This window comes from Peromyscus leucopus, unplaced genomic scaffold (genome assembly GCF_004664715.2).
Source record: "Peromyscus leucopus breed LL Stock unplaced genomic scaffold, UCI_PerLeu_2.1 scaffold_132, whole genome shotgun sequence".
Classification (NCBI taxonomy): domain Eukaryota; kingdom Metazoa; phylum Chordata; class Mammalia; order Rodentia; family Cricetidae; genus Peromyscus; species Peromyscus leucopus.
The window spans coordinates 4,381-28,680 of record NW_023504468.1 but is presented as its reverse complement, the minus strand read 5'-3'; the positions used below and the strand labels follow the sequence as shown (position 1 = coordinate 28,680).

At 43.7% G+C, this 24,300-nt stretch overlaps 1 pseudogene; it reads left to right on the top strand.

The window, feature by feature from the left end:
• The window catches only part of LOC114689558, a 34,754-nt pseudogene extending 11,188 nt beyond the window's left edge, over positions 1-23,566 (top strand).
• The last annotated feature ends 734 nt before the right edge of the window (positions 23,567-24,300 follow it).

Sequence of the window (24,300 nt, the reverse complement as noted above, 5' to 3'; positions counted from 1 at the left end):
GGACTCAGTTAACCTCACCTGGTGAGGATAGGCCAGGCCTAGAGGGGAAGACTAGGGGTATTCCAAAACTGGTCATGTAAAATGAGGAGACTAGGGGGCTGTCCACACTCAGTCATTTCATTTCTCCTGAGCTCGCTGTGCTAGAACCCCAGATTTGACAGGGGCAGCTTGTTCCTGGCCTCCTTTCAGCCCCATCATTAGAGTCTCTGGGCTGGAGAGCAGCAGTCTGAGTTTGAACAAGCTGCCTGTGTGAGCCCCACTGCACAAGCTGGGGAGCTGCTGGCCTAGTAGAAGTTGTTCACACAGGCAGGCACAGAGCTCTGGGGAGCCCCAGTAAAGTGAGTCCTCATGTTTCATGGATGTGTCAGAGCAGTTGGCAATGTAGGAGGAAGACTAGAGCAGTGGAACCACAGGTCCTAGAGGTCAAAGGGTCCCACTTCCAGAGCAGATATTGATGACGATTTGTGACAGTACTGTCAAAAAAGTGATCCAAATACAGATTTCCATCTGATGCTTAGCTTGGTCCCTTGTAAACTCATGGACCGTGTCAGCGAATCAGCAAGCAGTGCCATTTAGTTCTTTTAGGTAGATCCTAGGAGCAGGCAGAGGACAAACGGCTTGCTTATGCAATATCACATATGTAAATATCCGGAGAATGTGTTTCTTCCGCAGGGCATCATTTTTCTCAGAATCCAATCTCTTTCTAGCTTGCAGTCTTATCTGCTAAATCAGGTCTCATATGAAAGCATCTCATGAGTGAAATGAACCTGTTTTAAGAGGAAATTGGATGCTTTCAAGTCATTTCTGAGTAGTTGGCGAAGTCAATAGGGAAAACCTGAGTCCACTTGGATGGAAAAATCACCATAGTAGCACTGTGGAAAAAAAAAAAATGGCACCCTTGAAACCTGTGACTCTAACCTTTTCTGGTTACTCTCCTTCAGGCAGAGAAGTTTGGCGACTCCTTTGTCTTTGAAGGCCATGTTGAGTGAGCAAGTGAAGGCGCACATCCACCAGGCAGTAAGTAGTGCTTAAACAGGCTCTTTTATTTCTTTGGACTCATCAGAAACTACAAATACCACCTTCCTCTCCCTGCTGGTGCCTAACCATCCTCCGCTGTATATTTGCCCTGAGTCACAGGCCCATGGATGCCTTGTCTGGCTGAAAATACACAAGCCCAGGATGGCGTCTGCTGAAACTTCCGGTCCTGCTTTGAGTTTCTGCTTGTGCCTTGGAGTGGCACTGTGCTCCTACCGTGTGTAATCCCAGTTCTGTACTTTGGATGTGTTTTACTTGTAGCCATTTTTACAGTGGAGGATAAATGAGTGTTACAGACTGTTTTCACAGTCTTGATCTTAGCAGTGGCTGGTGTGAAGCTGGAGTGGTGTTAGCATTCATGAACCCCTGGGCCAACTCGTCCATGGCAGGAGTCCTCTTGCTGGGGATGTTTCATACAAAACAGGGCTGGGAACTAGTTCCTGGAGAAGGGGTATGCCATCTTGTACAGAGAGAATGTAGGGGGTGTGAATTAAGTCTGTTTTTCTCAGACACGGAGACTATTGGCTAGGCTTCTATAAGTACTCTGTGTCAGAAAGAGCTTGGGATTCCTGTGTCAACCAGTTCAGCAGGTCTAGAAATATTTGTTTGTATGTATGTCTCATGAATATGTAAAAACAAGAGAGCGAGTGAGGTTAGCTGGGAAGTTGAGAATTCTTACGACATAGTGAGAGCAGAGACTGAAGAGGAGGAGTAATGAGAGGGAGTGGGCCTGGGGGGTCTCACAATCAAGGAAGACAGATGCTCAGGGTGAAGATGAAGAAGCTCGTTCTTCTTTTCTACAAGTTCCCCTTAAATAATTCGAGCCTGGGGACCGGAGAGATAGCTCAGTGGTGAAGAGCACTGGCTACTCTTAGAGAGGACCCATGTTCTATTCCCATACCCACATGGGGGCTCACAGCCATCCATAACTTCAGTTCTAGGGAATATGATGCCCTCTTCTGGCTTCCGCAAGCACTGTATGCTTATGGTACACAGACATGCAGGCAAGCTAACATCCCCACACATAAAATAAAATTAAAAAGTCCTTTCTGAACTTCATCCTAAAGTGTTGGCATCACTGTGTCCTTTCCTGGAAGTAGCAGCATCAGGAAATGGACCCCTTCTGGTTTCTTGCTTTCTCTTTCTGTTCCAACCAATGTAGAACAGTGTGGAGTAGGGGGAGATGAAGTTGACTTGGTCTCAAATTGTAAAATTGTATTCTGGCGAGTCAGGCCATTTTTTTATATTTGTTTTTAGTAAATGTTTAAAAGATATGATTGTCCTTTTGAATTCCAGTTTGCTCATTGCCAGTTAATATCGTCTCTTATATAATCTGATCCCCCACTTCTACTTTGTTTTGTTTTGTTTTAAAGGGATTGAGTTCAGCTCAGGGCAGTGGTGATGACCCAGCAAACAGCTCAGGGTGCAGCTCCTGTTTTAAGATAGGAGTTCAGATGAAGGAGTGCACCTGCTTCTATTTTAAGACATGGGGTTCAGATGAAGGAGTCCGTCCACCTGCTCCTGTTTTAAGATACGGGGTTCAGATGAAGGAGTTTGTCTACCTGCTGTTTCTGTAATTTGCCTTTCCGATGCAGGGCCCCGTGTCTCTTAGGGGCTACTAATGTATTAGGTGTGAAGACAGACATGGAGCATTGCCAGGCTCCTGAGGTGCCCTGAGTGATAGTGAAGTGTGCGTGCTCGTAGCCAGGATGAGGACAAGCACCTCTCACCTGGCTACGGGGTTGGCCTCTTGCTTAAATGCTTATAATGGAAAAATAAACCTTTTAAGGCTGTTTTGAAAGGGTTGAATGAGTAAAGTAAGTTTGTTGATGGTCCGGGAGAGCTTTGTCCCATCTCCTTTATTAGCCTGACTTATCTCTACTCACTAGACCTTTAGTAACCTCACATTTCCATAAGGCAGGATGTGGGATGTCCATGAGATGAATTAGGTTGACTTTAGGAGGTAGATGAGACAGTGGAAGGTCACCTGGAATCACAGTACCCTCCCCTCTCATGCATCTTTAGGCGTTCAGTCAAAAGAAGGGCTCATTTGAGTTCTGGAATGTCCTTAACACCTGGCAGTAGTTTGCTTTTAGTGTAAAAAACAGGTGTAGGGGGCTTGCCGAAGCTGTATTAACCGGTAATGAGTAACTGTGTTTTTTTTATGTGGTTGTTTTCAGGATGTGTATTCTGTTTATTCCAGTTTGCCCTAGTGGTATGAATTTTCCTATTCTTTTTTGGTGTCCATAAAACACAAATACAGGTGCCACCTGATTCAAATGTGTTACTACATTATCCTAAGATGGAGCACACTTGCCCGTCACCCAGCTGAGGGATTAGCGATGCTACCTGCCCCAGCAGCCCCTGTGTGTCACACTAATCACACCCGTTCTGTTCCCAGAGTAACCCCTGGTCTGCTTGTAAAGTGAGTTCTCCCTTGCCTTTCATTCCAGCAGCATCACCTGGGGTATACCTTAAGTTGAATTTTGCTCATTTACAGACGTGTTTGTCAAAGGCATTACTAATATGCTTTCCATCATGTCCTGCATTTGTCTTCTCTTTAATTTTTCCCTCTGAAGACCGTAGAACATTCAGCGTGTGACTTTCCCAGTCTGAATCTTGCTGATGGACAGCTGTAGTACAGTTCACCTCTTGTCTCTGGTCTGTGTTTCCTGCAGACGGTAGCTGCGTTCTGAAGTGTGGTCAGGTTGTGTACCTGTGTCATGAATCTCATGGTGGTATCTTCCCTAGCACAGGGGTTCTCAACCTGTGGGTCATGTATCCCATATCCTGCATATCAGATAATAATGATTTGTAACAATAGAAAAATTCAGTTATGAGTAGCAATGAAATAATTTTGTGGTGGGAGTTACAACATGAGGGACTGTTTGAGAGGGTTGCAGCAGTAGCAACGTTGAGAACCACTGCTCTAGCATGAAGCAGCTAATGTCTGCTGCTTCATCCTTTTGTCATACCAGCTGATGCTTAGTAGCCATGTCCACGAACTTATTGAGATTGTAGATGATGGGAGCCTAATTCTTTTTAATTTATTGATGAAGATACTTTCATAAAGTAGTTCCCTCCACTTAACTGTTTTCTTAACCATTGGTACAGGTTACACTAGAATGGTAGGTAAATGCTCAGTTCTTTACCACTTAAAAAAGAAAGAAAGAAAGCCAGACATGGTGGCGCATGCCTTTAATCCCAGCACTTGGGAGGCGGAGGCAGGCAGATGTCTATAAGTTTGAGGCCACCTTGGTCTACAAGAGTTCCAGGACAGCCAGGGCTACACAGAGACTCTGTCTCAAAAAAACAACAAATAAAAAAACAAAAACAAAGAATTAGCATACTTTGGAAGTGGCTCAGTGGTTAAGAACACTGGCTGCTCTTCCAGAGGAACGAGGTTTAATTAATTCTCAGCACCGCATATTTGTCTATAACTCCAGTTGAAGGGGATCTGATACCTTCTTCTGGCTTCTGTAGAGCACTGTATGCACACAGTGAGTGAACATACATGGAGGCAAAATACTCATACACATAAACTAAACATGGAAAGAAGTGAACTGGTTACTTCTTACTCTTCAAAGGTAGCCAGCTAGATCTACCTCCCACATACCACCAATTAGGTGTGTGCTCAGGTTGTGCGCGTGTTGTGGTGAGTGAGAGAGAGAGAGAGAGAGAAGAGAGAGAGAGAGAGAGAGAGAGAGAGAGATTGTGTGCCTGGGATGGAACTGAGGGCCTCAGGCATGCTGGATAAGCACTCTACTATTGACCTATATCACCAGATCATGAACTTGAAAAGGCACCCTGTGCTCAAAAATAGCAAAGTATGGCCTTCAGTCTTCTGATTCCAAGTGAATGAAATTCGTAACATGTTTAAATACAAGAATTTCTTTTTTTTTTTACTAAAATAAAATAGAAGTTTTATTTTACTTCTTCCTTTTAATTTTATTTTACTATTTTTTCCAGGGTATCTGTTTTCAGGAGTATCCTATGCAAATTAATTTATTCAGTGTCTATCTTTCTTTTTTACAAGAGTCACCTCACTACACATGGTGTTCAAATTATCATATTCAGTTGTCATTTCCCAGCTTCTGTTGCCCCTAGTATAGGATAAAAAGAAAAGTACTTTTCTCGTTAATTAGAAATTTTATTTCATTTCACTTTTTGGCTGGCCTCGAACTCTCAGAGATCTGCCTGGCTCTGCCTCCCAAGTGCTGGATTAAAGGCGTGCACCACTGCCACCCATCCTAGAAATTTTATTTTTAAGTTGGACATGTTAGCACACATTTGTGGTCTCTGCACTTAGGAAGTTGAGGCAGGACCATTAGAAGACCAGGGCTAATCTTGGCTACGTAGTAAATTCAAGACTAGCCTTTTTGCTTAAGACTCCACCTCAAACAAATAAACAGAAGACTCCCCAAACCAAATTTCCTTTAAAGATAGTTATATTTTCCCAGGGAGTTGTATGAGAGGGTGTGTCCTCACTGAGTTTCCTGTGGTAATAGTATCTTGTTTAACTGTCGTTCTCAGCCAGAAATGACAGGTGATACAACCTCCCTCTTGGCTGATTGCACCAGTTTTAATGTGTATTCATTGTGTATATATGTATTTAGTTCTATATAATTTTGATGCAACTATAGGTATATGTAAGTACTTTATTTAAACAAATTTTGAAGAATTCATGGATTTAAACATGCTCTGTATTTCATTCACTTGGAATCATGATCTTTTTTTGAAGGCCACGCTTTGCTATTTTTGAGCACAGGATGCCTTTTCAAGTTTATGCAGGCCCTGTTTTGTCCCCTCCTCTTGCTTTAAACAGTTGCATTGAGATGTAGTTTATATATTGTACAATTCACCTTTTTAAGTGTACGATTCAGTGTTGGTTTGGTATATTTTTAGAATTGTGCAACCATCCCCACAGTCTAATTTTAAGTTGTTTTCATTGGCCCATAAAGGAATCTTGTTCTGGATCCTTTTGAATTGTGCCTAGGAGTCCTTTATGGCTTCTTTGCTTTTTCTGATGATAGTATCTGTCCCACTGCAGTCCAGTGTTAGTTTTGCTGGAAGAAGCCCTGGTTTCTGTTCTAGTTTCTTTTTTGTTGCTGAGATAGAATGCCCAAACAAAAGGCAACTTAGGGGAGAAAGACTTTATTTTAGCTTAAAGTTTCAGAGGGAGGAGTCCATTGTGGCATGGCGATGGGAGCAGGGAACTGGCTGATCACACTGCATCCGCACTCAGGAAACAGAAAATAAGTGGGACCAGGCTAGAAACCTCAAAGCCTGCCCCTCTCTCCCCCACTCCCTCCATCCTGCACGTCCTCCAGCAGGCCTCCACCTCCTGAAGCTTCAGTAACTTTCCCAAACAGTGCTTCTGAGGCTAGAAGAATGCTCTTTGTTCAGATCACAGCTGCATCTCAATAGATGAGTGCTGTGTTTTCTTCTTCTTCTTTTTTTTTCTGTGTGTGTTCAGTGCCACTGTATCACCTACCTCTTTAGTGGGCAGGGCTTAAATAGGATACCCCCAGTTTCATGTTGATATTTTCATTTCTGGTTTCTAACTTAGCCTGTCCTATTTTACATTCTTTTATTTCTACACCAGGAATCCTGTTTCTCAGGACAGGGGCAAGACACTCACTTGTGCGCCCCCCCCCCCCAGATAGTCAGACTACTTCATTTTATTACGAAGCCTAGAGCCACTGCATGGAGCATGGTCCACTTTTCAACTCCTTAGACTGAGTTCTGAAACTACGTTTGTGTTCAGTCTTCTGAGTGCTGAGACTCAGTCCCTGCTAGGTCCTTCAGGAAGTGGCTGTGGGAACAGTATTCCTTCCTATCTGTTTGTCGACAGCAGCTTCTTGTCAAGGCACTTTTCAACTCCCAGGTCAGCTTTGCTGGAGAGGAAAGAGCTGGTTCACATTTGTTTTTCTTGACTGTCTTCTTACACACTTTATTTTGTTTTCTTTTGGAATAAAGCCTTGCTGTTGAAAGTCTTAAGTTTTTTTCCTTGAAAGCTGCTTATTGTTTTTGCCTGAGTGTTCAAGTGTTTTTTCCTCTTTAGTGTGTGTGTGTTTGCTCTAAAAGTATGTGTGGTGCTAATCATTGTGGGTCAGTATTGTCAGGTACAAGTTTGCCTTTTCAATTTGTATTTTCAGGATTAGGGTTTAAATATAAGAACTTTTTTTTTTTAAATTTTTACTGTGTTTTCTGTGCTTTCACTCACCCCGCCCTACTTTTGGAGCCTTTATTTGTAAGATCATTTTACTTTTTGGGGGTGGTAATGAGGTCAAACCTAGTCTCTTATGCATGTTAAGCAGGCACTGTACTATTGAGCCATACCTTCTGACCATGTTTATTACTTATTTTTTGAATTGCCTTTGTCCTTATTTTCCCTTAAGTTAAACATTTTCTTCATTTTGCCTGTTGGGTCTCTGAGGTAATATTTGTGAAATGACTTTTTGTTTAATTTCTAGTGCTTTATTGACTTTGGCACTTGTGTGTGTTTATGAATTAGGACTTTTTGAGAGCAAGAGCGAGAGCGTTAGAGCATGTGCCAGAGTGCACATGAGAGCTATTCTCCTATGGTTTAGATGTGGTTGTACTAGAAGATTAGTTGCAATGTGGTAGTGTGGAGAAGTGGTAGAATTTAAGTAGACTATTAAGGTAAACTTTAACCTTTAAAATTAGGAGGTAATTAGGTCACTGTGGATACTGCCTACCAAAGGGAATGATGGACTTCTTATAAGAGTTGCTATAAAGGAGCAAGCCTGGGCTGGAGAGATGGCCCAGTCAGTAAAATGTTTGCCTGTGAGCACAAAGGCCTGAGTTCGGTCCCCAGACCCCATGTGAAAAAGCTGGCTTCAGGGGTACATACCTGTAATTCCAGAACTGGGGAAACGGGCAGAAGGATTCTTGGGCTTGCTAGCCAGCCCGTCTGGCTGAATTGGTAAGCCAGTGAGAAACTTGATCCGAAAGAAGATGTTGAGCAGGTGGGAAAGTCCCTGGCCTGGCCTGTGTGATTACATGCATGAATGGAGTCGTCACTCTGTAAACATCCCTTTCTCCTTTGTGAGGATGGGGAGTGAGCTTTTCTATACTGTGGACGCTGAACTACACTCCCAATCCAAACTAGTTTTCTTTAGCATTACCCAGCAGCCAGTATTTTGTTAGAATCATGGAAAAGGTTGTACACGTCTTCCAGGCTGCATTTATTTCTGTCCTGTTTCTTCATCTCTTCTTTTTCCTTACAGTAACATTGGGTTGGATTAGAACTTGAGTCATTTTGTTGTTCATTATCAACTGGTCTAGAGTAGTTTGTGACTTTGCTCACATCCTTCTTGACCTTTCTCCCTCTTGTCATTTTGTTTTGGTCAGGTGATTTTTGCCCTGTAGGAGTTCTCCTTAGAGATTCTGTGCTGGAAGGGCACCGTGGTGTGTCAGTGTCACATTTGTGGGTAGGCGTTCCAGTCCGTCCACACTCTGATTGTGGGTTGCTCACACTCACAGGTCGCTGTAGTGGGCACAGTTCCTTCCAGTTCTGGCTGCTTTTCTCAGATTGCCTTCTGTGCTTTTCCAGCAATGCCTGCCGGATTTTGAGGGATTTTCCCCACAGTTGTTGATCCTGGAAAGTCTGGGTGAGAGAATGTTTCAGGGGACCCCTGCAGGTTGAGGGGAACTGATTTCGGGAACAGCTCAGGCAGTGCACTTAGCGAGGGGCTGCTGTGCCCACCTGCTTTGACTGCCCACCTTCATCTCTGTGGTCAGCTCTCGGCAGTGCTCCCTCTGGGAGGTTCATTGGACACCACCCTCTCTCATCCACATTCCATGCTGACGTGCTCCCTGTCTGTTAGGTGTTCTTGTGACTTCTTGTGCCCTTCCTCTGTACTGCTTGTGGTTGGTTGTTTTTACTCTTTACTCTTTGCTCTTTTGGCAGCTGACCACTCAGCTCCCCACCCCCAAAAGAAAATCACACATGAAATCTTATTCTTACTTATGAATGCCCGGCCTTAGCTTGGTTTATTTCTAGCCAGCTCTTCTTAACTTAAATTATCCTATCTATCTTTTGCCTCTGGGCTTTTACCTTTCTATATTTCTGTATATCTTTTCTTTCCTTCTTATTCCGTGTCTGACTGTGTAGCTAGGTGGCTGGCCCTTCTTTTCTTGCTCCTTCTCTCATTCCTTGGTCCTTTCTTCCCAGACTTCTCCTATTTATTCTCTGCCTGCCAGCCCACCTATCCTTTCTTCTGCCTTGCTATTGGCCGTTCAGCTCTTTGTTAGACCAATCGGGTGTTTTAGACAGGCAAAGTAACACAGCTTCACAGAGTTAAACAAATGCAACATAAAAGAATGCAACACATCTTTGCATCATTAAAACAGCAGAAACAAATGTAACACACCTGAAAATAATATTGCACAACAACTGTTCACCTCACTTATCATCATGATTGTATAGGTATTTCAGGATTGTTTCCCTTTGCTAGATTTCATTTTAAGGTGGGTCAAATGTCTTGTGGTTTTTCTTTTGTTTGTTTTGTTTTCTCCTTTTTTGAGATAGGGTCTCTCTGTATATCCCCGACTCTCCTGGGAACTCACTCTGTAGGCCAGGCTAGCTTCAAACTCAGAGATCTGCCTGGCTCTGCCTTCTGAGTGTTGGGGTTAAAGGTGTGCACCACCATGCCTGGCTTTGCATTGTGTATTTACTGCTGTATTCCTAGTTCAGTGACTGTCACTTAATAAGTACTTAATACATATCTGGCAGAATGAAAGCTTATCATTTATGTATTGTGTTGGAGCACTTAGTTTTTGAAAGAGCAGAGTTCAGACTTAGTATGACCTCTCTCTCTGGGTGCAAAGGCAGCTCTTCCTTGGTGAGAGATGCTGGCCTGGTCCTTAAGGTTTGAAGTGAGTTTAGAGCTGCAGTTATTTGGAAAGGGCAGTCTAGGGCTGGATGATTGGATAAGATAAAGTGCTTCTGTCGTTTGTGCTTTCATTGAAAAGAAGAGTTGTTTGCTTGTCTTAGGAGTCAGTGTGTGGCGTGGGCTCAGGAAGTAAACTGTGATAACCTTGGAAGGGGAGAACTTAATATAATAGGATAACAGGGCACAGTTGCTTTCCTCCAACCTGTTCCAAGACACTTGATCAGTATGAGGATGTATGAGGTAAGCTGGGGTCACACAATCCTGTTAACATGCACTTCCATTTACTTTCAAGGCATAGATCTTTTTAAAAAATAATTTGTTTATTTTTATTTCATGTGCATTTGTGTTTTGCCTGCATGTATGTATGTGTGAAGGTGTTAGATCCCCTGACACTGTAGTTACAGGCAGTTATGAACTGCCATGTGTGTTCTGGGAATTGAATCTGGGTCCTCTTGTGCCATCTCCAGCCCTGACATGGGTCTGTTAAGGTTCAACTTGGATCAAGGAAAAGAATGAGTCTAGCTTCCTTTCCCCAATTGAATGTTGGTCTTTATATCATCAACCCCCTTATAGAAACAAGGTAGATTACATACAGTAGATTACTCATGCCCAGGGATACCCAGCTTTAAGAAATCCATATGTACCAGGTGGTGGTGGTGCATGCCTTTAATCCCAATATTTGGGAGGCAGAGGTGAGTGGATCTCTGAGTTTGAGACCAGCCTGGTCTACAGAGCGAGTTCCAGGACAGCCAAGGCTACACAGAGAAACCTTATCTCAGAAAAAAAAAAAAGAGAGAGAGATCAATATGTACAAATAAGAAATTACAATGGGCTGTTGCACACCTGTAATGTCAGCATTCAGGAGGCAGAGGAAGGATCACAAGTTCAAGGCCAGCCTGAGCTATATAGCAAGGCCCTATCTAAAAACATGAGTTGAAGATATAACTCAGTGGTAGTGCAATATGTCACTGAATTTGATCTCAGCACTGTAAAAGAACAAAAGCAATTACAAGAGTGTGAGAGCTGATATTTCAGTAGATAGAATTTTCAAAATATCCTTCAAGCATCTTTTCTGAAGATGATTATTTTCCAGGGTTGATGTTTGAAGCCAGAGTCATATACACACTATACAAGTTCTCTACCATGGAGCTGCACCCACAGCCCTCCAATAGAATTAATTTCTGTGTTATGGTCATACGATGTCTTAATTACTTGTCTATTGCTGTGGTAAGACCCAATGACTGATGCTACTTAGAGAAGAAAGAGTTTATTGGGGCTTATAGTTTCAGAGGGTGAGTTCATGATCATCATAGTAGGGAGCATGGCAGCTGGCAGGAATGCAGGCAGGCAGGGCACTGGAACAGTAGCTGAGAGCTTGTCATTTGCAAGTAGGAGGCAGAGAGCGAGAGAATGAGTTGGTGGTGGTGGGGAACTCTAACTGTGAATGGCATTGACTTTTGAAACCTCAAAGCCCACCCCCAGTGACACACACTTCCTCCAACCAGGCCACACCACCCAATTCTTCCTAAATAGTTCCACCAAGTGGGGAGCAGAAATTCAAATATATATGCTTGTGGGGTCATTCTCATTCAAACTACCATATGTAGGCATACAGTAAGTGATTAAATCTACTTGCTGTATGTGTAATGTGATATAGGATTTTGCTGAGTACTATCACATTATGTAAAGATGGGACATATTGCACCCTCTGTCAAAGTTGAAGTTTTTTTTTAACAGTATGTCTTTTTTCTTATTCCTTTTAAGAAAATACCCAAATCAGTATCATTCCCTATGTCTATCTATGTTCAACTGAAAATGAGTAAAATTGATCAAGTTTCAGCTTTCATTGGATGTGTGTATCCCTTGGGCCATTCTTACTGATTGCCTAGAATGTCCAACCTGCAACTGTTTCCAGTCTTCTGGGAAGACCTGAAATGTTGTGTATGCTAATTGTGAGTATAATGTTCCAGGACAGGAAATTTCACTAAGAACTGAAGCAAAATGTCTTGAAAATTTTTTAGTTTCACCCTACGTTTCAAAAATTTGTGTCCTGTTTGAAAAAGCAAGCATTGTTCTCTTGCATTCAGCCTATTAAGTCATCAAGGTACCTGACTCAGGATTTAATTAGAAGTCATCCATCTGACCTGACTACCTTTCTGTTGTGATGATGATTTTGTTTCCACCCATTACTAGAGCCTGTTCTGATGAATTTGTACATGTTGCTGAATCTAGAGACATTTCAGTCACCGTGATCTCTCTTCCATTTGATTCTTCCAGTTGTTAGATTCTCTTTCAGTTTTATTTATACTTTGTGAATTTGAATAGAGCTGCAATTTCTCATTGTTCACTGGTGCCAGTTGAAAAAATTCTCCCTGGCTGTTTTTGTAAGGATAGCTGTCATGTTTATACTACATCTCAAGAAACCTCTGTCTTTTTAATCTGCTTGTCTAAATGCATTTAGTTTTTGAGAGAGAAGTTGTAAAATTGTGAACTTGACATCTTTAGACTTGAATATGCTTAATTACACAGTATTCCATCTTTTTCTGTGTGGGTTTTATTCTGGGCTGCGGTGTGTGTATAAGAAGCATAATTTACCACCTCTGGCAAGAAGAAAGGCACTTTTGCTGTTTTCCCCTCCTTTTCTTTTCAAGTTCTTACTACAGTTCTGGCTATGTCCCACGGGAGAGGTGGGAAACCATGTCTTTGCTTTCTGAAGTCCATTTCTCAAGGGGACATGAGACTCACATGGATTCTGTTTACATTGCCATTGGCCACTGGCAGGCTGGTACAGCTGTTTCAACTTAAACCCAAGGCAGTTGCTATGGAGATGGCTGAGTAGAAATAGGTCATGTTTAAAGTCCTTTCTCTCGAATATAAAGCAGTGCTAAAACTTCAGGTTGTCTTGGTTGAGCAGAGAATGTGTAGGTGGACAACCACATCCAACTGAGACTTTCTTGTCTTAGGATGAGGTGGTTTTTATGTTTTTTATGCCAGCCTCTCCACATTGCTGTTTTTACTCAGTAAACAAAACACCCAGTAAAGAACTGTGCTAAGGTAGGATCATTTGCATATAATCCTGGATAACTCCCCAAGTGTGTTTGTTCATAAAAGTGTTGTTTTTATTTCATAAAGGCTCCTAGATGTGATAAATAGCATTTATTTTCAAGGCAGAGCCAGAAGTTCAAGGACAAATTTTTTTAAAACATTGAATTAGTAACCCTGACGTTTGGGACTGAAGAGATGGCTTAGTGTTTAAGAGCACTGGTTTCTCTTCCAGAGGCCCCACGTTTGATTCCTAGCACCCACATGGGCTCACAACTATCTGTAACATCGGTCTCAGGGATATGATGCTCACTCACTCTGGCCTCCTCAGGTACCAGACACACACATGTGTATAGACATACATGCAGGAAACACACTCATACAGATTAAAAAAAAAAATCGACATGTTGATGATGTCCGTGGCTCATGTTACCACCAAAGGCCATGATGCATGGTCTTGGCTGACACCTGAAGCTATGTTGATGTCCGTGGCCCATGCTGCCACTGAGGCCATGTCTGGGTCCATGGTCCTAATGCAGGCAGGGCTTGTATTGATGTCCATGGTCCACTCTGTCACCAGAAACTATCTGGAAGTCCATGATCCATGCTTCTGCTTGTGGTGATATTTTGTTTGTACTCTAACAAATAAAATTTGCCTACAGATCAGAGGACTGAGCCAGCCACTAGATTAAATTTAGAGGCCAGGCAATGATGGCACACACCTTTAATCCTAGCACTCGGAGGCAGAGATCCGTCTGGAGTTCAAAGCACTCTAGACTACAGGAAATTAATTCAGTCTAAAAGAGAAAGAGTCAGGCAGTGGTGGCACACATTTTTTAATCCCAGTGCTTGGGAGTCACATACCTTTAACCTCAGCACTAGGAAGGTTGAGACAGGAAGTGATATGGCTGGATAGAGAAAGGAATTTAAGGTAGAAGGAGACAGGAATTCGGCACCCTTTCCACTGAGGACCCAGGGACATTCAGTCTGAGGATTTGTGGAGCTAGGCTCTTCCCCTTTTGGCTGAGGAGTTGATGGGGTGAGAAGTGGCTGTGGCTTGTTGCCTCTGATCTTTCAGCATTTACCCCAGTATCTGGCTCTGGGTTTTTATTATAAGATTGGTGCAATACCTGCTGACTGTAAAGGGCAAGGAAGCTGCCTTTGCGGTGGTATGGATGACTGCAGACTCACAGTTGAGAAAGAGGGGCATAGAAGGATTCTGTGACAACCCCCCTCCCCCATCTCCAAAAAAGTAAACAGCCTAGATAGGAAGCCATTGAAGAGAACTTTTAAAAATTGTGATAAGGATGCTGAAGTGTAGTTCTCCACAATAAATCGAGAGGTAGATAGGGGTGGGGAAGGACTCAGTTTTCTTTTTTCTTTCTTTCTTTCTTTTTTTTTTTTTTCAAGACAGAGTTTCTCTGTGTAGCTTTGCACCTTTCCTGGAACTCACTTGGTAGCCCAGGCTGGCCTTGAACTCACAGAGATCCGCCTGGCTCTGCCTCCCCAGTGCTGGGATTAAAGGCGTGCACCACCACCGCCCGGCTGGACTCAGTTTTCTTTAAAGGACTGGCCACTGGGAGTTTGAACATGCTCTAGTGGTTCTGTGGGCAACACAAATTGGACTTGTTTCTTCTTCTCCTTCTCCTCTTCTTCTTGTGGGGGGCGGCCAAAGGGGTGGGCAATGGGGCAGACCTAGGAGGACTGGGAGGTAAGTGTGATTGGGGTGCATGATGTGATTTTTTTTAAAACATACATATAAAAATGTATTTTAAAAATCTTAAAAAAATACTGTCATTTGCAAGAAGAAGGTATCCATGAAATTGGGTGGAGTGTGCCATGAGTTTAGTCAGAAAATATCTTGGCTCATCCAGAACAAGTTGGCCAGGATGACAAGGCCACACCTGATTTCATAATTATCGTGGGGTGACTTCAGTTTCTTGTGTCATTTGGAGATTTTGACTCTGCATCTGACTGATCACAGTGGTGACCATAGTCGGTCTCACAGGCTGGCATGCCATTAGTGTCCTTATCAGTGCTGAGGCTTTGTCTGGTTTGGAGGTCATCCTCCTGTTTATCACATCCATGGTGCATCTTGCTGCAAAGGAAACAGGCTGGCTTATGTGTAGATGGTTCTCGAAGCAAGCCTGTGATGAAAGAATGTCATTACATACTCTTCTTGAGAATATTTCCATTCGACACATGCTGTTCCTTGACTTTATAGCCCTTGGGCACTTCTCACAGCCTGTGAGTATTCTGAGAGGTGATCTGATAGGTGGATGAGGCCCAGACTGGAGAGTAGGTTTTTACTAATTGGAATATGTGTTCTATGGAAGGTGATTTAAGATGATTTTGTAACATGCATTAACATGAATAAATAATAGTAAGACTAGTAATTGACACGTGGGTGATTTTTTACTCCTTATCCTAGTGCTTGTCTATGTATTTTGTTATATAATCCTTCTGCCAACTGTGGGGAACACAGGGGATTTTTATCTCCACTTCACAAATGAGTAAACCAGGGCCTAGAGAGAGGTAGAGAGTTTGAGCACTTATGTCTCATAGTATGTAGTGCTGTTTTCAAACTCAGGTAGCTTGTTCCTGCTAGATAGAGTCAGGTGCTCCTATCACTGTGCCAGTGTGAAGTATATATTAACACTTCAATAATGCTTTTCCTGATTGTCGCTACAGTGGACAGTTTGCTCTTTGCGGGAACATGTGCAATGTCTTGATTCTTTTTTTTTTTTTTTTTGTTTGCTACAGTTGATATGTAGCTGGTGTGTAGTAGGTAGAGGACAGATATGCTGCCACACATTCTACCTCATACAGGAGGCCCTAACCAAGATGGAATTAATTATATGGCCTAGAGAATGTCCAGAGTGCCGAGGCTGATAAAGCATGTTTTATAATGCATGCTCATTCTAAAACAGTGTACAACTCTTCCAGTCCTTCACCCTGTTAAGTGTATGTATATTTTCCTGGAGTTTTTTTTTTTTTTTATTACTTCTAGCTATGCCAACATACATTTTTATGCAAATATTTTATGGAAACAAAGTCAGACCTACACTCTATAGGTTCCTTTTATAACAATACATAATCTATTTCCATGTTTAGGTAAGTTTTGATAACTAAGTGTAGGACAGCTGGGTAGTTGTGTAGTTTTTTTATTTAGAAGCAGGGTTCTGTGAGTCCACATGTATCTGTGCATTTTTTGCTTGTGTTCTGTATAGTCTGCAAATATCTTTGCATTCAGATCTTGTGGTTTTGGGTTAAACAGGAGTCTGTGGTCTTTGATCAAAGACTTGTGGTCACAGTGTCCCCTTCCTTACGCCCTGCATAAGGTTCTTTTGTTTCTCTGTGGACATCAGTGAAGCTGATCATTGTATAGCTCCAGGACCTTGAAACTTGTTCATTTGGGGTGGTGTGCTAGAGTATTGTGAAACTGAAGAAAAGAAAAAAGTCAAAAGCAGAGAAAGAGAATGGGAAGGGAAGTCAGGAACTGTGCTACTGATTGTGTGTATATCTGGATGTGAGTTTGAGTTTCAGAAGCATACTGGAGAGAAGGTGAGTGACTCAGTTTGTACTTTGCCCCTCATTTTTTAATGAAATAATTATTATGTATAAAATAAATATTTTTTGTTTTTGTTTTCTTTTTTCTTTTTGTTTTTCAAGACAGGGTTTCTCTGTGTAGCTTTGGAGCCTGTCTCACTGTGTAGACCAGGCTGGCCTTGAACTCACAGAGATCTGCCTGCTTCTGCCACCACTGCCTGGCTAAAATAAATAATTTAAAAAACCTGTCAATATACCAACTATCTTAAACTGTACTCTGAAAATTCCTGGTGACAGTAGTGTCCCAACACCGCCACCAGCCTGAGGTGTTTTCTAAGTTACATTCCACAGCAGAAGTAATTTATAACAAAGTTTAAGCAAAACTCAAAATCCAAATAAAAACGTATGAGTTGGTTTACTCATTTTTTCTTAAAGACTTTTCTTTTGAAAATGTAGGGTGGTTTTTATCAGGTTTACAGCATAGATGCAGGCATGAGAAAGGAGTGCTAATATGGTATAACTCAAGGTTACAATGGTTCTGGTCCTAGGTAAGCAGGGTTCATTGGTAGCTTTTAGCATCTTTGCCATATCTTTAGAACCTGCGTTGGCCCTCGAGGCAGTTTTGGCAATATCGGTTGTGGGTTTTTTGTTTTGTTTGTCTTTTGTTTTTGACTCAGTAAGAAGGCAAAGTCGATTCCAAGGCAAGGAGGCTTCTTTGCTTTCTCACATCTTTTTACTCTTTCCGGTTGTTCTGTCTTGCCTCACTGGAACTTGGAGATCCTCTCTGGGAATTAGGCTTGGTGCCTGTCACTTAGTGGGTCCTCTGTAAGTATCTGTAGCCAGTTGAATTCCAGGAAAAGCTAGGGCTAATGAAAGGACAGGCAGGCCACTGCTGCTGCAGCCCTTGAGAATCCTGTGGAGAACCCAACTCCATGGATAGTCTCCTTGGAAGAATGGTTGGGGACCTTGGGGAGCTTCTTCTCCTAACATTGCATTTGCTGTCTCTTCTAAAGCTGGGGTATGTGTAACCTGCAGCCCTTTCCACAATGTACAGTGCGCAGAAGTGGGTATTACCCAAAGCACAAGCTCTTTGAAGAATATTCCAATGATTGTTTATTGTAGCTCCAAACTGGAAATGCCGAAATGCCCATTAGTAGGCAGAATGGATAAAAACAGATACTGTATTCTTTTTCATTGCTAAAGGTGAAGAAATATTTCAAAATAAAAATGGCATGAGAAAAAACAAAGGTTGTCCCAGTATCCACCACCCAGATTTTGATATATTTTGTTTTTTTCTTTTTCTAATTTAAGGTTGGAGGCTTCTATTAGCAGAGCTTTGTGCTCGGAGTAGAGTTGGCAGGTTGAGTCATGTGATTATCTTCCTGAAATCCAAGAGTGGGATGACCTGAGCTTTCTGTGCACATCATCCCTTGATGCGAAGTGAATTGCCTGTCACTGGCACCACACAGAACAATCCCAGGTTAGCTGCAGATGAAGCAGAAGGAAGCCATGCTTTCAGCTCCTGCGTGCTGCAAAATTGAATGCCTTGCAGTATGTTGAAGGACAAAATAACTTTTCTTTTACAGTGTTTAAAGTAAATGTCTTTTTTCATCAGATTGTTGTGGAGATACCGTAAATGTTTTGATTGTGCTAATGTGAAAAAAAAAATGAATGAGAGTAATCTTGATGTTCACAGTGACAGCTTTCACTGTCAGCAGGGACACAGTTCCTGTCACTTCCACCGCACCAAGCTCACAGGGATGCAGGATGTTGAGAATAGGATTGTCATGGGGCTAAACATGAGTCTGCTCTAGTTTGTTAGAAGAATCATTCCTAAGTTTCTGGTCTTCACTGTTAGCAGTAGTGATTGACTTATATGGCTCTCCTTGTAACTGCTTGTCATGGGCTGTGCCCAGTGAGACTGGATCCCTTTCCCCACTGCTTGCTCACTCATTACCCTAAGTTGCTAAGCGCAGAGCCTTAAGCCCATTTTGCCATAATTCTTTACTCTAAAAAGAGATACTGACTCTATTTACAAATAAGCAAGCGGGCCTGGAGAGGTTAAATACTGTAAATAGCAGAGCCATAATCCAAAGCTAATTTTGATTGGCATTAAAGCTTTGGGTCCTAACTAGTCACTCAGTGGGGACCCCTCCTCACTTTCATTTACTCTGGTGAACACGATTAATAGAACAGTAAAAAGGTTGTTAAGGTTCTAGTAAACGATTTCCTCAGTGCTTTGCAATCTTGCCTGATTTGTCCTCCTTTGCTGTCTGCATTAGTTGAGGCTGGATCTTGATCCCGGTTCACAGATGAAGGCTGTCAGGAATCATCATGAACTTACCCAGCTGATGTCAGGCTGCAGGTTGAACCATGATCTTTTAAACATAGTTTCATTGTTTTTCCCTGTGTGTTTCCACTTGATCTTTTGGTCATTTTGGATTACCTTCAACCTCATGTTTAACGTGAAGATTAACTCTTTCCCCATCTTTCTTTATATATATATAAAGATATCTTTCTTGAACTCTTTGGAAATTCAACATCATGCACTGTAATCCCACTCACCTCTCAGTCCTTTCCATATTTGCCCTGCACCCCTGTATCATGCCTCCCCCAAAGTTAATTAAAAACAAAACAAAACCCACCTCATTCCTCCATCTTTTCCAACACCTCTTCATTCATCCTAGTGGCATCGGGAGCTGCAGTGTGTCACTCAGAGTACCCTTTTATCCAATCAGCTCAACCTGCGAAATGTTCATTGCAATGAGTCATTGGTCTGTTCAAGGCCTCTGGCACACCACTGAGCCCTCACTGAAACCCTCTCGGGTATCCTGCCTGAGACATGGAGATCCGGAGGCTATCCTTCTGCAGGACCAGTCCCTTCGTGCACTCCAGCAGGTCATAGATAGGACAGTTTTTAGGGTAGGTCAGCCCAAGACCTAGGATGTGGGTCTGAGTGGAGCTGAGCTGGTCAGTCTGGGCCACTGGGACTGCTCCCCCAGGTGAGGGGCGGAGCTAGCTCTCCTAGGCCCATGCCATTAGGGCCAGCTCTCCTATGCCTGGGTAAGGAGTAGGGTCATCTCTCCTGAGTGCAGGCATCAACTCTATCATGCGGGGAGGGACCAGCTCTCCTGCTGCAGTGTCCAGCAAGGGCAGAGTCAGCTGTCTTAGGGCCCGTGAGGGACAGGGCGGGCTCAGCAAGGCCCTTGGATTTCAACACACATGGTTCCTATGACCCCCTGTGGTAACATGAGCTATGGACATCAGCCCAGACCCTGGCTGCTGTTGGGCCATGGACCTAGACATGGCCCATGGCAGTAGCCCAAGCCCAGCCCCATGGTGACACCCATGGCCCAGGTGGCAGCAGGGGCCACTCAGATTGGTATGGTCCTGGCTGCAACATAGCCACAGGTTGTGGCTCAGATCCTAGGGTATCCGTGTGGCCTTTGGTGGTGCCATGGGCCATGGACATCAACATAGATCCTGGATATGGTAGGACCAGAAACCCAGACATGGTCCTTATCAGCTGCTTGGGCTTGGATGTCACCATGGCCCCAGGTGGCAGCATAGGCTACTCAGATTGGCATGGCCCTGGTGGCAGCAAGGCCCTCAGACACCAACATGGCCCAGATGGTGGCCCAGACCCTGGCATTGGCATTGCCTTCGATGGTATCAGGAGCCCAGACGTCAACACAGACCCCGGCTGCAGTAAGGCTACAGACCCAGACATGGTCCTTGGCAGCAGCCCAGGCCCAGGTGACACCAGGCCCCAGCTATAGCACAGCCCCCAGACACCAACATGGCCACAGGAGGTGGCCTAGACCCTGGGCATCCATGTGACAGCCTTGGTGGCACCATGGGCAAAACATCAGAGACCCTGGGCTGTGGTAGGTCCATGGACCCAGAAATGGCCCTTGGCAGCAGCCATGGCCCAGACGACACCTGTGTTCCCAGTTGGCAGCAGGGATCACTCATTGGTGTGGCCCTCGTGCCAGCATGGGCCCTCCAGTGCCAACATGGCCACAAGTTGTGAACTAGACTCTGGGCATCCGTGTGGCCTTTGGTGGCACCATGGACCGCAGACATGGTCCTCATCAGCTTCCCGGGCTTGGATGTTGCCTTGGCCAGACCGCTCTGATTGGTATGCTCCAGTGACAGTGTGGCCTTCAGACACCAACACAGCCCCAGGTGGTGGCCCAGAACCTCCCCGTCTTTTAAGAGGGAGATGTACCATGCTTCTATCTCCCACTTGTCACAGATTATAGAGGATTATTGGCAGGGCAACCTTAAATTCCTGGAGCTATGCAACACTTAACCTACACATGCATCTGTTGAGTCACTTGTGCCTTATGGTATGAATTAATAGTTTTTTTTGTTTTAAAGATGTATTTACATGTAAGATTATTGTCCTGATATTCTGTAAAGGCTATGTTTTTGAACCCAAATAGACATCATGACTTTAAGTGAGATTTTTAGGCTATGTATGTAAGTTCAGTGTTTTTCTGGAGTTACAGTAGCTGACAGGGCCTGTTCTCGGTTGCTTTGAGGTTGCAGCTGCTCCATGGTGGTTACCTGTCAAAAGGCGCTAACTGGAGGCACCCAGAGGGCCCAGACTCCAGTATTCTGCACAGGTGAGTCTGGTCATGCCCAGTTGATGTGGTTCATTTAAAAAAAAAAAAAATCCTTGTGCTCTTGCAAAACTCAGCAGCTGTCTTCACACGTAAGTGAATGTAAGAGTGGCCAACCGCTCCTGGGGAGGAAAAGTGGTTGGTAGGAGATACTGTATGTAAAGACCTGGCCGCTGTGTCTAGTTACAGAAGGCTTTGAATAAATGGCCTCTTTCTTGCTTCATTTGTCTTGACAGAGTGTCTTGTCACAGATTTCTTCCCTTTGTACAGGCCATCACAAATCTCATGACATGTTTACTCAAAACAGTCTATCCATGAATGAGTCTTTATGTGGGAGAAGAACTGTCTTATGGATAAGTAGTTGTGTCCTGCCAGGAGGCCTTGGGTATAGGATCTGTGTGCTCTTTAGTCCTGCAATGACATACTTAGAAGCCACAATCTGACTAAAAAAAAAAAAAAACAGAGTGGCAAGTCGGTCAGCAGGTCTCTAGGGTGACAAGGAGGTAATTTCTTAAGCAAAAATAGAAACGCATGTTAAACCCTGGAGATGAAGAGGGGTTTCGATTATGTCTCAGCTTTCCCAACAGTCCCGGGAACTGTGCCCTCCTAACCCCATTCTTCACATGGCGTTTTAGCCTTAATTTTCAACCACATTCCGGGTTATTTGCCCTTATAGTCAGGAGGTGGGGAGTATATGAAGTTCAACTTCAGTGACAGCCCCTTGACAGATAGCAAACTTTTCAGTCTGAGCTGGCTTCCTCTAGAAATAGACACTGAGGTAGAAAGCTGTAGGATCCTTGGGACCTGGGGAGAACTGGACTTCTCCCAATTTGTATCTTCTTTCCCAAATCCAAAGTTGATCATCAAGCTAATAGAAGAAAACCTGAAGGAGGATGCATTTTCAGTTGTGGTGCTGAGAATTGAACCCAAGGCCTTGAGTTCTACTATTGTGCTGCACCCCCATACTGGAATGTATTTTTAAATTTATATACTAGATGCTGAGCTACTTAGGCACATTTGTTGAGAAAATTAATGAATGTCCTGGTAGGAATTCAGATACTCATGAGGAGTGGAGTGGGCCAGTCTAGTTCACTTAAAAAAAAGTGACCGGGCCGGCGGCGGTGGTGGCGCACGCCTTTAATCCCAGCACTTGGGAGGCAGAACCAGGCGGATCTCTGTGAGTTCAAGGCCAACCTGGGCTACCAAGTGAGTTCCAGGAGAGGCGCAAAGCTACACAGAGAAACCCTGTCTCAAGAAAAACCAAAAAAAAAAAAAAAAAAAAAGAAAGAAAAAAAAAGTGACCGGTGATTTCAGTTCCATTGACTTCCCCTATCCTCTCAGGAAAGGCTGACTTGGGATCTGCTAGAACAGTGGTTCTCAACCTTACTAATGCTGTGACCCTATATACAGTCTTCATGTTTTGATGACCCCCAGCCATAAAATTATTTTCATTGATGCTTCATAATTGTAATTTTGTTACTGTTATGAACTTAAGTATAAATATCTGATATGCCAGATATCTGATATGCAACCCCTGTGAAAGGGTTGTTTGACTCTCAAGGGGTTGGGACACACAGGTTGAGAACCACTGTGTTAGAGTGAGGCTAATCGTGCTGGGTTGATCCTTACTTAGTAGGATAGCAGAAAGATGCGAAGTTTAAAGTCAGGTGTCTGGAAACAGGCTGAGGTAAGAGTTTGTCATGTAGAATGTCTGTTAGCAACCCACACTTGAGCAAGGGAGTGGATGCCAAAACTACATCCAACAAAGTTCTGGCCCAATTCTCATGGAGCGCTGAGGTGTGTACAGCCTATGGAGCTGAGTCTCTGTGGGCCCTATTGAGATGGGAGAATGCCCCTAAGATGCCCCTGACTGTTCTGCGGAATGCTAAGGGAGCCAGAAGCATCTTCAGATGGCACTTCCAGTGCTAAACCAGTGGGGTGGAGCTTCCCTGTGTCCACCATCCCCATGGAATCTGTGAGCATCCAAGGCTTGCAGAGCTGAGAAATGCTTGAGTGCAGTGTCAAGACGAGCTGTGACCCATTAGGGGGTCTAAGACCTCAAAAGTCCCCAGTGGACAGTACAGCTGTGTCACGGCTAGGCTTTGAAGTCATGACCAGATGGAGGGGACTACGATCACTTTCTGAATCTAGTTCCTGTTTCTGTTCAGGTCCCTGTCTCTTTTAACTGTGCTTGCTCCTCCTTAGGCCAAATCACCAGTTCTCCATGTCTCCTGGAATGATGCCATTGCCTACTGCACGTGGGCAGGGAAGAGGTTGCCCACGGAGGCAGAGTGGGAGTACAGCTGTAGAGGAGGCCTGCACAACAGGTACTCATATCAGAAGGCCTTGTATTGTCCAGCAGTATGCTGACATTCTCTTCCACCCCCTCTCCCTCCCCACCCTCCTCTTTCCTCTTCTCTTCAGCTCTGTGGAACTTGCTGCGGTCAGAAAGTTGATTAATAACAGCTCTTATTCTTGCTGGCTTTCTTCTTCCTTGTGAGGCCTTTTGGTGACATAGTGAGTGAGTCAACAACTCTTTACAGTCCCTAAAGCCAGGTATGGGCCACGTGGGCTCTCTGCAGCCCCAAGTAGTTCTAGGCGTCCCATCCCCTCTTGTGTATCCCTCTTCAGAGCCCGCTTGCAGGCCGCCCTGCTTTTATTATTTTCTTATTTTAGCTGTCTTCTGAAGCAGTGCTATTTCTCTGCTTCTACAGCCATAAGACAGAAAACTCATGTGTGGGTCACATCTTCTAGGAAAAGCTCCTTAAAATAGACAGATTTTTTTTTTAAAGTGTGGTGTGCTGTGCCTGCTCATGCTACCATATAAGTCCAGAATGATGCCTCGTTTCTCAGATTTCTAGAAGGCTTCTTTCAGTCAGGTCATTTAATCTCAGCCCTTTCACTAGTGAGGAGAGACCGCAGTTGTTGTGTTCTTGACGTGAGTTGTTATAAGGAAATGTTGAGAAAACTGATTGGCAGCTGTATGTGTGAGTATGTCTTCTAAAGGAAAAGTTCCTCAGAACACATGTGCATTGTTTGTTCTCCTCTATTGCATCCTTTCTCTTGACTGCAGTCCAGAAGCTTGTGCACCGTGTTGATGCCTGTGTCTCTCCTGCTAGCTTTTC